At 39.4% G+C, this 13010-nt stretch overlaps 1 protein-coding gene across 1 annotated transcript in view; it reads right to left on the bottom strand.

Moving 5' to 3' along the window:
- The window catches only part of LOC137056514 (uncharacterized), a 159755-nt gene that overhangs the window by 42258 nt on the left and 104487 nt on the right, over positions 1–13010 (bottom strand). The gene's annotated exons all lie outside the window — the stretch shown is intronic.

Below are 13010 nucleotides of genomic sequence, written 5' to 3'. Positions count from 1 at the left end.
AAAAGGATTTATATTTCAAATAAATGCTGTTCTATTGAAGAGTAATGATGGTGAAAAAAAAAGTATGCTAAGTATACTTGCGGCCAGACTCATTTTCAGTATACTTGAAGTGTGTTAATGACTAGTTAACTTGAAGTGTGCTATTTTGACACAACTAATTTTGTACTAAGTATATTTAAGTTGTAATTAAATTGTGTTAAAGCACAACTTTAAGTGTATTTAGTGTACTTTTGTTTGCTAAATTGGAACAACTTTAAGTATACTTAGTACACTTTAAGTATAGTGACTAATTACATGCTTAGTGATATTAAATGTGCTTTATTTGTATTATAAACAATTTTAAAATGTAATATTTCACAATATTACTGTGTTCACTGTATTTTTGGTCAAGTAATGCAGGCTTGGTTAGCAGAAAAGACTTTCAAAAACATAAAAATACTTTTGAACAATAGTGTACGTACGTTTGACTCTGCGGTATCTTTTTAATAAGCAAAAAATACTGTGACTTCCTGACTATTGCTGACTGTGTTGGTTTTGTCTTGTGTGTTATATGATCACTGTCTGTCTGCCTGTTCATATTTTTAGGGGCCAAGCACCGAAGGTGCGGAGGCACCTATTGAAATCGTTAGTGTTCCTATTATTAGGGGCCAAGCACCGAAGGTGCGGAGGCACCTATTGAAATCGTTAGTGTTCCTATTATTAGGGGCCAAGCACCGAAGGTGCGGAGGCACCTATTGAAATCGTTAGTGTTCCTATTATTATTCTGCTTCTTCTTCTTCTTCTTCTTCCGCCATAGGAGTCTCTGGCAGCCCATAGAACCGTATGGTAAAAAGTTGTGAAATTTGGCACACTCATAGAGGCCAGTCTGAGCTGTCACTATAGCAAATTTGGTGCCTCTAACTCAATCCCTCTAGCGCCACCACCTGTCCAAAGTTTCACTCATATTTATGCTTATAACTTTTGACCCCTAAGGGCTAGAAACAAAATTCTTTTTTCATCGGATTCCTTGGCTCAAGCCGATTCGATTTCACCCTATGATGTCATTTTCCGGTATGCAAATTTTCCCGCCATTTTGAATTTTCTGAAAAACCTACTTTTTCGAACTCCTCCTAGGCCGTTGCTCCGATTTTCACGAAAATTGAAACAGATCATCTTCAGAGCATGTTGACAAAAAGTTATGGAATTCAAGTTGATTCGTCCAATCGTTTTCAATAAACGCACAAACAAATTTTACGTGGAGGTTGCAAAAACACACTAAAGGCTATATCTCCGCAACGCTTTATCGTATTCAAACCAACCTTGGTACATGTCATCACAAGCATGACTTGAAGCAACATGCAGCGTTTCGGCGCAGCGCCACCTACCTGTCCGGAGATACGAAAAATGCCTATTTTGGCTTATAACTTCTGAACCGTTTATCCAAAAATCATAAAATTGGTCTCATTAGATTCAGGGCGTCATGCCGAGTCGACTGATATCCAATTTTACCATGTCGGCCATTTTGGATGTCGGCCATTTTGAATTATGTGCAAAAATGCTGTATTTTATGAACGCATGAACAGATTGTTATGAAACTTGGTATGGGTCATCACCACGATGCCCTGAAGTAGCCTGAGAAGTTTCGAAACAGCGCCACCTAGTGGAGAATTTTTTTTTTCAAACGCTTATAACTTTGGGTGTGGTTGACATATTTTGATGGGAGTGTGTTTTTTGGTCTCCTGAATCCTTGCCTACTCCAACGATACCAGACTTGCCAGGTTTCGGCATATGGTTTGCGCAGAGTTGTAATTTAGTGCTTAAAAAACATTTGCTGATATCTTCGAAACCGCTAGTCCGATCGAGACGAAACCAGCCTCAGAAGTTCGGAAACATAGGTCGATAGCTATACGCTAATGCCCAAATCTCAAAATATTGATAGTAAGGGGTAGTAAAATCCAATCAAAGTCAGGTGTCAGTCATTTTTTACGTGTTTTTTCATATAAATGTCTATAACTCCAAAACAAAATGAAATATTTTCACCAAACTTGACACACATATGTATGGGCTCACTACGAGGACACATAAAAAAATTGGTGGGATTGTGCCTCTTGGTGGCGCTATAATAAAACAAAACATGAAATTCCCATTGACTTCAATGCAGTATTACGGTTTAAAATGCTAATGCTATAATTTAAGAATGCACTAGTGTATCGTTACAAAACTCGGTATGTGTCTTCCGCTCTATGTCCCGAAGATATTCAAAAAGTTTCGGGGCAGCGCCACCTTGTGGTCAAAAGTTGTAATAAAATGTACAAAAATGCTAATAACTTTTGATTAAATTAGCCTATTGTAATGAGACTGGTCATAATACATTCATTGGCTCATGCCGAGAAGATAGATACCAATTTTGCCATATTTTGCAAACATATCTGTGCTCCATCTTGTTATTTGTTAAAAATCTACTTTTTCAAACTCATCCTAGACCGTTTGTCCGATTTTCACCAAAATTGATCCGTATCGTCTTCAGACCATGCTGACAAATACTTATGGATTTCGGATTGATAGACAAAACAGTTTTCATATACCACTGCAACAGAGTTGAGCCATGATGCAAAAATGACTCTTGAGGCTGTATCTCTGCAATGCTTTGACATATTGACACCAAACTTTGCATGTGTCATTGTCATCTCAATCTGACTAAACCACATCAGTTTCGTAACAGTGACACCTATTGGTCGAAAGTGATAAACCATTAAACCATTATTATTGACTGTATTTAAAATTTGACTGCTATTTTGCCTAAAATCAACTTAATAGGTCCTTAATGGCTCATTGTTGCAGTTGGCTTGAGACTTCCAGCCATGCTGGCATGTCTTGTCTTCTTCTTTGCGCTTGGCCCCGATAATGGCTGCTTGCAGCTATATTTATTATTCTGCTTCTTCTTCTTCTTCCGCCATAGGAGTCTCTGGCAGCCCATAGAACCGTATGGTAAAAAGTTGTGAAATTTGGCACACTCATAGAGGCCAGTCTGAGCTGTCACTATAGCAAATTTGGTGCCTCTAACTCAATCCCTCTAGCGCCACCACCTGTCCAAAGTTTCACTCATATTTATGCTTATAACTTTTGACCCCTAAGGGCTAGAAACAAAATTATTTTTTCATCGGATTCCTTGGCTCAAGCCGATTCGATTTCACCCTATGATGTCATTTTCCGGTATGCAAATTTTCCCGCCATTTTGAATTTTCTGAAAAACCTACTTTTTCGAACTCCTCCTAGGCCGTTGCTCCGATTTTCACGAAAATTGAAACAGATCATCTTCAGAGCATGTTGACAAAAAGTTATGGAATTCAAGTTGATTCGTCCAATCGTTTTCAATAAACGCACAAACAAATTTTACGTGGAGGTTGCAAAAACACACTAAAGGCTATATCTCCGCAACGCTTTATCGTATTCAAACCAAACTTGGTACATGTCATCACAAGCATGACTTGAAGCAACATGTAGCGTTTCGGCGCAGCGCCACCTACCTGTCCGGAGATACGAAAAATGCCTATTTTGGCTTATAACTTCTGAACCGTTTATCCAAAAATCATAAAATTGGTCTCATTAGATTCAGGGCGTCATGCCGAGTCGACTGATATCCAATTTTACCATGTCGGCCATTTTGGATGTCGGCCATTTTGAATTATGTGCAAAAATGCTGTATTTTATGAACGCATGAACAGATTGTTATGAAACTTGGTATGGGTCATCACCACGATGCCCTGAAGTAGCCTGAGAAGTTTCGAAACAGCGCCACCTAGTGGAGAATTTTTTTTTTCAAACGCTTATAACTTTGGGTGTGGTTGACATATTTTGATGGGAGTGTGTTTTTTGGTCTCCTGAATCCTTGCCGACTCCAACGATACCAGACTTGCCAGGTTTCGGCATATGGTTTGCGCAGAGTTGTAATTTAGTGCTTAAAAAACATTTGCTGATATCTTCGAAACCGCTAGTCCGATCGAGACGAAACCAGCCTCAGAAGTTCGGAAACATAGGTCGATAGCTATACGCTAATGCCCAAATCTCAAAATATTGATAGTAAGGGGTAGTAAAATCCAATCAAAGTCAGGTGTCAGTCCTTTTTTACGTGTTTTTTCATATAAATGTCTATAACTCCAAAACAAAATGAGATATTTTCACCAAACTTGACACACATATGTATGGGCTCACTATGAGGACACATAAAAAAATTGGTGGGATTGTGCCTCTTGGTGGCGCTATAATAAAACAAAACATGAAATTCCCATTGACTTCAATGCAGTATTATGGTTTAAAATGCTAATGCTATAATTTACGAATGCATTAGCGTATCGTTACAAAACTCGGTATGTGTCTTCCGCTCCATGTCCTGAAGATACTCAAAAAGTTTCGGGGTAGCGCCACCTTGTGGTCAAAAGTTGTAATAAAATGTACAGAAATGCGAATAACTTTTGATTAAATTAGCCTATTGTAATGAAACTGGTCATAATACAGTCAATGGCTCATGCCGAGAACATGGATACCAATTGTGCCATATTTTGCAAACCTATCTGTCCTCCGTCTTGTTATTTGTTAAAAACCTACTTTTTCAAACTCATCCTAGACCGTTTGTCCGATTTTCACCAAAATTGATCCGTATCGTCTTCAGACCATGCTGACAAATACTTATGGATTTCGGATTGATAGACAAAACAGTTTTCATATACCACTGCAACAGAGTTGAGCCATGATGCAAAAATTACTCTTGAGGCTGTATCTCTGCAATGCTTTGACATATTGACACCAAACTTTGCATGTGTCATTGTCATCTCAATCTGACTAAACCACATCAGTTTCGTAACAGTGACACCTATTGGTCGAAAGTGATAAACCATTAAACCATTATTATTGACTGTATTTAAAATTTGACTGCTATTTTGCCTAAAATCAACTTAATAGGTCCTTAATGGCTCATTGTTGCAGTTGGCTTGAGACTTCCAGCCATGCTGGCATGTCTTGTCTTCTTCTTTGCGCTTGGCCCCGATAATGGCTGCTTGCAGCTATATTTATTATTCTGCTTCTTCTTCTTCTTCTTCTTTTTCTTCCGCCATAGGAGTCTCTGGCAGCCCATAGAACCGTATGGTAAAAAGTTGTGAAATTTGGCACACTCATAGAGGCCAGTCTGAGCTGTCACTATAGCAAATTTGGTGCCTCTAACTCAATCCCTCTAGCGCCACCACCTGTCCAAAGTTTCACTCATATTTATGCTTATAACTTTTGACCCCTAAGGGCTAGAAACAAAATTCTTTTTTCATCGGATTCCTTGGCTCAAGCCGATTCGATTTCACCCTATGATGTCATTTTCCGGTATGCAAATTTTCCCGCCATTTTGAATTTTCTGAAAAACCTACTTTTTCGAACTCCTCCTAGGCCGTTGCTCCGATTTTCACGAAAATTGAAACAGATCATCTTCAGAGCATGTTGACAAAAAGTTATGGAATTCAAGTTGATTCGTCCAATCGTTTTCAATAAACGCACAAACAAATTTTACGTGGAGGTTGCAAAAACACACTAAAGGCTATATCTCCACAACGCTTTATCGTATTCAAACCAAACTTGGTACATGTCATCACAAGCATGACCTGAAGCAACATGCAGCGTTTCGGCGCAGCGCCACCTACTGGTCCGGAGATACGAAAAATGCATATTTTGGCTTATAACTTCTGAACCGTTTATCCAAAAATCATAAAATTGGTCTCATTAGATTCAGGGCGTCATGCCGAGTCGACTGATATCCAATTTTACCATGTCGGCCATTTTGGATGTCGGCCATTTTGAATTATGTGCAAAAATGCTGTATTTTATGAACGCATGAACGGATTGTTACGAAACTTGGTATGGGTCATCACCACGATGCCCTGAAGTAGCCTGAGAAGTTTCGAAACAGCGCCACCTAGTGGAGAATTTTTTTTTTCAAACGCTTATAACTTTGGGTGTGGTTGACATATTTTGATGGGAGTGTGTTTTTTGGTCTCCTGAATCCTTGCCGACTCCAACGATACCAGACTTGCCAGGTTTCGGCATATGGTTTGCGCAGAGTTGTAATTTAGTGCTTAAAAAACATTTGCTGATATCTTCGAAACCGCTAGTCCGATCGAGACGAAACCAGCCTCAGAAGTTCGAAAACATAGGTCGATAGCTATACGCTAATGCCCAAATCTCAAAATATTGATAGTAAGGGGTAGTAAAATCCAATCAAAGTCAGGTGTCAGTCCTTTTTTACGTGTTTTTTCATATAAATGTCTATAACTCCAAAACAAAATGAGATATTTTCACCAAACTTGACACACATATGTATGGGCTCACTATGAGGACACATAAAAAAATTGGTGGGATTGTGCCTCTTGGTGGCGCTATAATAAAACAAAACATGAAATTCCCATTGACTTCAATGCAGTATTATGGTTTAAAATGCTAATGCTATAATTTAAGAATGCATTAGCGTATCGTTACAAAACTCGGTATGTGTCTTCCGCTCCATGTCCTGAAGATACTCAAAAAGTTTCGGGGTAGCGCCACCTTGTGGTCAAAAGTTGTAATAAAATGTACAGAAATGCGAATAACTTTTGATTAAATTAACCCATTGTAATGAAACTGGTCATAATACAGTCAATGGCTCATGCCGAGAACATGGATACCAATTGTGCCATATTTTGCAAACCTATCTGTCCTCCGTCTTGTTATTTGTTAAAAACCTACTTTTTCAAACTCATCCTAGACCGTTTGTCCGATTTTCACCAAAATTGATCCGTATCGTCTTCAGACCATGCTGACAAATAGTTATGGATTTCGGATTGATAGACAAAACAGTTTTCATATACCACTGCAACAGAGTTGAGCCATGATGCAAAAATTACTCTTGAGGCTGTATCTCTGCAATGCTTTGACATATTGACACCAAACTTTGCATGTGTCATTGTCATCTCAATCTGACTAAACCACATCAGTTTCGTAACAGTGACACCTATTGGTCGAAAGTGATAAACCATTAAACCATTATTATTGACTGTATTTAAAATTTGACTGCTATTTTGCCTAAAATCAACTTAATAGGTCCTTAATGGCTCATTGTTGCAGTTGGCTTGAGACTTCCAGCCATGCTGGCATGTCTTGTCTTCTTCTTTGCGCTTGGCCCCGATAATGGCTGCTTGCAGCTATATTTAGGGGCCAAGCACCGAAGGTGCGGAGGCACCTATTGAAATCGTTAGTGTTCCTATTATTATTATTCTTCTTCTTTTTCCGCCATAGGAGTCTCTGGCAGCCCATAGAACCGTATGGTAAAAAGTTGTGAAATTTGGCACACTCATAGAGGCCAGTCTGAGCTGTCACTATAGCAAATTTGGTGCCTCTAACTCAATCCCTCTAGCGCCACCACCTGTCCAAAGTTTCAATCATATTTATGCTTATAACTTTTGACCCCTAAGGGCTAGAAACAAAATTCTTTTTTCATCGGATTCCTTGGCTCAAGCCGATTCGATTTCACCCTATGATGTCATTTTCCGGTATGCAAATTTTCCCGCCATTTTGAATTTTCTGAAAAACCTACTTTTTCGAACTCCTCCTAGGCCGTTGCTCCGATTTTCACGAAAATTGAAACAGATCATCTTCAGAGCATGTTGACAAAAAGTTATGGAATTCAAGTTGATTCGTCCAATCGTTTTCAATAAACGCACAAACAAATTTTACGTGGAGGTTGCAAAAACACACTAAAGGCTATATCTCCGCAACGCTTTATCGTATTCAAACCAACCTTGGTACATGTCATCACAAGCATGACTTGAAGCAACATGCAGCGTTTCGGCGCAGCGCCACCTACCTGTCCGGAGATACGAAAAATGCCTATTTTGGCTTATAACTTCTGAACCGTTTATCCAAAAATCATAAAATTGGTCTCATTAGATTCAGGGCGTCATGCCGAGTCGACTGATATCCAATTTTACCATGTCGGCCATTTTGGATGTCGGCCATTTTGAATTATGTGCAAAAATGCTGTATTTTATGAACGCATGAACAGATTGTTATGAAACTTGGTATGGGTCATCACCACGATGCCCTGAAGTAGCCTGAGAAGTTTCGAAACAGCGCCACCTAGTGGAGAATTTTTTTTTTCAAACGCTTATAACTTTGGGTGTGGTTGACATATTTTGATGGGAGTGTGTTTTTTGGTCTCCTGAATCCTTGCCGACTCCAACGATACCAGACTTGCCAGGTTTCGGCATATGGTTTGCGCAGAGTTGTAATTTAGTGCTTAAAAAACATTTGCTGATATCTTCGAAACCGCTAGTCCGATCGAGACGAAACCAGCCTCAGAAGTTCGGAAACATAGGTCGATAGCTATACGCTAATGCCCAAATCTCAAAATATTGATAGTAAGGGGTAGTAAAATCCAATCAAAGTCAGGTGTCAGTCATTTTTTACGTGTTTTTTCATATAAATGTCTATAACTCCAAAACAAAATGAAATATTTTCACCAAACTTGACACACATATGTATGGGCTCACTACGAGGACACATAAAAAAATTGGTGGGATTGTGCCTCTTGGTGGCGCTATAATAAAACAAAACATGAAATTCCCATTGACTTCAATGCAGTATTACGGTTTAAAATGCTAATGCTATAATTTAAGAATGCACTAGTGTATCATTACAAAACTCGGTATGTGTCTTCCGCTCTATGTCCCGAAGATATTCAAAAAGTTTCGGGGCAGCGCCACCTTGTGGTCAAAAGTTGTAATAAAATGTACAAAAATGCTAATAACTTTTGATTAAATTAGCCTATTGTAATGAGACTGGTCATAATACATTCATTGGCTCATGCCGAGAAGATAGATACCAATTTTGCCATATTTTGCAAACATATCTGTGCTCCATCTTGTTATTTGTTAAAAATCTACTTTTTCAAACTCATCCTAGACCGTTTGTCCGATTTTCACCAAAATTGATCCGTATCGTCTTCAGACCATGCTGACAAATACTTATGGATTTCGGATTGATAGACAAAACAGTTTTCATATACCACTGCAACAGAGTTGAGCCATGATGCAAAAATTACTCTTGAGGCTGTATCTCTGCAATGCTTTGACATATTGACACCAAACTTTGCATGTGTCATTGTCATCTCAATCTGACTAAACCACATCAGTTTCGTAACAGTGACACCTATTGGTCGAAAGTGATAAACCATTAAACCATTATTATTGACTGTATTTAAAATTTGACTGCTATTTTGCCTAAAATCAACTTAATAGGTCCTTAATGGCTCATTGTTGCAGTTGGCTTGAGACTTCCAGCCATGCTGGCATGTCTTGTCTTCTTCTTTGCGCTTGGCCCCGATAATGGCTGCTTGTTAGGGGCCAAGCACCGAAGGTGCGGAGGCACCTATTGAAATCGTTAGTGTTCCTATTATTAGGGGCCAAGCACCGAAGGTGCGGAGGCACCTATTGAAATCGTTAGTGTTCCTATTATTATTATTCTGCTTCTTCTTCTTCTTCTTCTTCTTCTTCTTCTTCTTCCGCCATAGGAGTCTCTGGCAGCCCATAGAACCGTATGGTAAAAAGTTGTGAAATTTGGCACACTCATAGAGGCCAGTCTGAGCTGTCACTATAGCAAATTTGGTGCCTCTAACTCAATCCCTCTAGCGCCACCACCTGTCCAAAGTTTCACTCATATTTATGCTTATAACTTTTGACCCCTAAGGGCTAGAAACAAAATTCTTTTTTCATCGGATTCCTTGGCTCAAGCCGATTCGATTTCACCCTATGATGTCATTTTCCGGTATGCAAATTTTCCCGCCATTTTGAATTTTCTGAAAAACCTACTTTTTCGAACTCCTCCTAGGCCGTTGCTCCGATTTTCACGAAAATTGAAACAGATCATCTTCAGAGCATGTTGACAAAAAGTTATGGAATTCAAGTTGATTCGTCCAATCGTTTTCAATAAACGCACAAACAAATTTTACGTGGAGGTTGCAAAAACACACTAAAGGCTATATCTCCGCAACGCTTTATCGTATTCAAACCAACCTTGGTACATGTCATCACAAGCATGACTTGAAGCAACATGCAGCGTTTCGGCGCAGCGCCACCTACCTGTCCGGAGATACGAAAAATGCCTATTTTGGCTTATAACTTCTGAACCGTTTATCCAAAAATCATAAAATTGGTCTCATTAGATTCAGGGCGTCATGCCGAGTCGACTGATATCCAATTTTACCATGTCGGCCATTTTGGATGTCGGCCATTTTGAATTATGTGCAAAAATGCTGTATTTTATGAACGCATGAACAGATTGTTATGAAACTTGGTATGGGTCATCACCACGATGCCCTGAAGTAGCCTGAGAAGTTTCGAAACAGCGCCACCTAGTGGATAATTTTTTTTTTCAAACGCTTATAACTTTGGGTGTGGTTGACATATTTTGATGGGAGTGTGTTTTTTGGTCTCCTGAATCCTTGCCGACTCCAACGATACCAGACTTGCCAGGTTTCGGCATATGGTTTGCGCAGAGTTGTAATTTAGTGCTTAAAAAACATTTGCTGATATCTTCGAAACCGCTAGTCCGATCGAGACGAAACCAGCCTCAGAAGTTCGGAAACATAGGTCGATAGCTATACGCTAATGCCCAAATCTCAAAATATTGATAGTAAGGGGTAGTAAAATCCAATCAAAGTCAGGTGTCAGTCATTTTTTACGTGTTTTTTCATATAAATGTCTATAACTCCAAAACAAAATGAGATATTTTCACCAAACTTGACACACATATGTATGGGCTCACTATGAGGACACATAAAAAAATTGGTGGGATTGTGCCTCTTGGTGGCGCTATAATAAAACAAAACATGAAATTCCCATTGACTTCAATGCAGTATTATGGTTTAAAATGCTAATGCTATAATTTACGAATGCATTAGCGTATCGTTACAAAACTCGGTATGTGTCTTCCGCTCCATGTCCTGAAGATACTCAAAAAGTTTCGGGGTAGCGCCACCTTGTGGTCAAAAGTTGTAATAAAATGTACAAAAATGCTAATAACTTTTGATTAAATTAGCCTATTGTAATGAGACTGGTCATAATACATTCATTGGCTCATGCCGAGAAGATAGATACCAATTTTGCCATATTTTGCAAACATATCTGTGCTCCATCTTGTTATTTGTTAAAAATCTACTTTTTCAAACTCATCCTAGACCGTTTGTCCGATTTTCACCAAAATTGATCCGTATCGTCTTCAGACCATGCTGACAAATAGTTATGGATTTCGGATTGATAGACAAAACAGTTTTCATATACCACTGCAACAGAGTTGAGCCATGATGCAAAAATGACTCTTGAGGCTGTATCTCTGCAATGCTTTGACATATTGACACCAAACTTTGCATGTGTCATTGTCATCTCAATCTGACTAAACCACATCAGTTTCGTAACAGTGACACCTATTGGTCGAAAGTGATAAACCATTAAACCATTATTATTGACTGTATTTAAAATTTGACTGCTATTTTGCCTAAAATCAACTTAATAGGTCCTTAATGGCTCATTGTTGCAGTTGGCTTGAGACTTCCAGCCATGCTGGCATGTCTTGTCTTCTTCTTTGCGCTTGGCCCCGATAATGGCTGCTTGTTAGGGGCCAAGCACCGAAGGTGCGGAGGCACCTATTGAAATCGTTAGTGTTCCTATTATTAGGGGCCAAGCACCGAAGGTGCGGAGGCACCTATTGAAATCGTTAGTGTTCCTATTATTAGGGGCCAAGCACCGAAGGTGCGGAGGCACCTATTGAAATTGTTAGTGTTCCTATTATTAGGGGCCAAGCACCGAAGGTGCGGAGGCACCTATTGAAATCGTTAGTGTTCCTATTATTAGGGGCCAAGCACCGAAGGTGCGGAGGCACCTATTGAAATCGTTAGTGTTCCTATTATTAGGGGCCAAGCACCGAAGGTGCGGAGGCACCTATTGAAATCGTTAGTGTTCCTATTATTATTCTGCTTCTTCTTCTTCTTCTTCTTCCGCCATAGGAGTCTCTGGCAGCCCATAGAACCGTATGGTAAAAAGTTGTGAAATTTGGCACACTCATAGAGGCCAGTCTGAGCTGTCACTATAGCAAATTTGGTGCCTCTAACTCAATCCCTCTAGCGCCACCACCTGTCCAAAGTTTCACTCATATTTATGCTTATAACTTTTGACCCCTAAGGGCTAGAAACAAAATTCTTTTTTCATCGGATTCCTTGGCTCAAGCCGATTCGATTTCACCCTATGATGTCATTTTCCGGTATGCAAATTTTCCCGCCATTTTGAATTTTCTGAAAAACCTACTTTTTCGAACTCCTCCTAGGCCGTTGCTCCGATTTTCACGAAAATTGAAACAGATCATCTTCAGAGCATGTTGACAAAAAGTTATGGAATTCAAGTTGATTCGTCCAATCGTTTTCAATAAACGCACAAACAAATTTTACGTGGAGGTTGCAAAAACACACTAAAGGCTATATCTCCGCAACGCTTTATCGTATTCAAACCAACCTTGGTACATGTCATCACAAGCATGACTTGAAGCAACATGCAGCGTTTCGGCGCAGCGCCACCTACCTGTCCGGAGATACGAAAAATGCCTATTTTGGCTTATAACTTCTGAACCGTTTATCCAAAAATCATAAAATTGGTCTCATTAGATTCAGGGCGTCATGCCGAGTCGACTGATATCCAATTTTACCATGTCGGCCATTTTGGATGTCGGCCATTTTGAATTATGTGCAAAAATGCTGTATTTTATGAACGCATGAACAGATTGTTATGAAACTTGGTATGGGTCATCACCACGATGCCCTGAAGTAGCCTGAGAAGTTTCGAAACAGCGCCACCTAGTGGAGAATTTTTTTTTTCAAACGCTTATAACTTTGGGTGTGGTTGACATATTTTGATGGGAGTGTGTTTTTTGGTCTCCTGAATCCTTGCCGACTCCAACGATACCAGACTTGCCAG

This window comes from Pseudorasbora parva, chromosome 21 (assembly GCF_024679245.1).
Source record: "Pseudorasbora parva isolate DD20220531a chromosome 21, ASM2467924v1, whole genome shotgun sequence".
NCBI lineage: Eukaryota > Metazoa > Chordata > Actinopteri > Cypriniformes > Gobionidae > Pseudorasbora > Pseudorasbora parva.
Note: the sequence above shows the minus strand (reverse complement) of the source record. Positions and strands in the feature narration are given on the sequence as shown.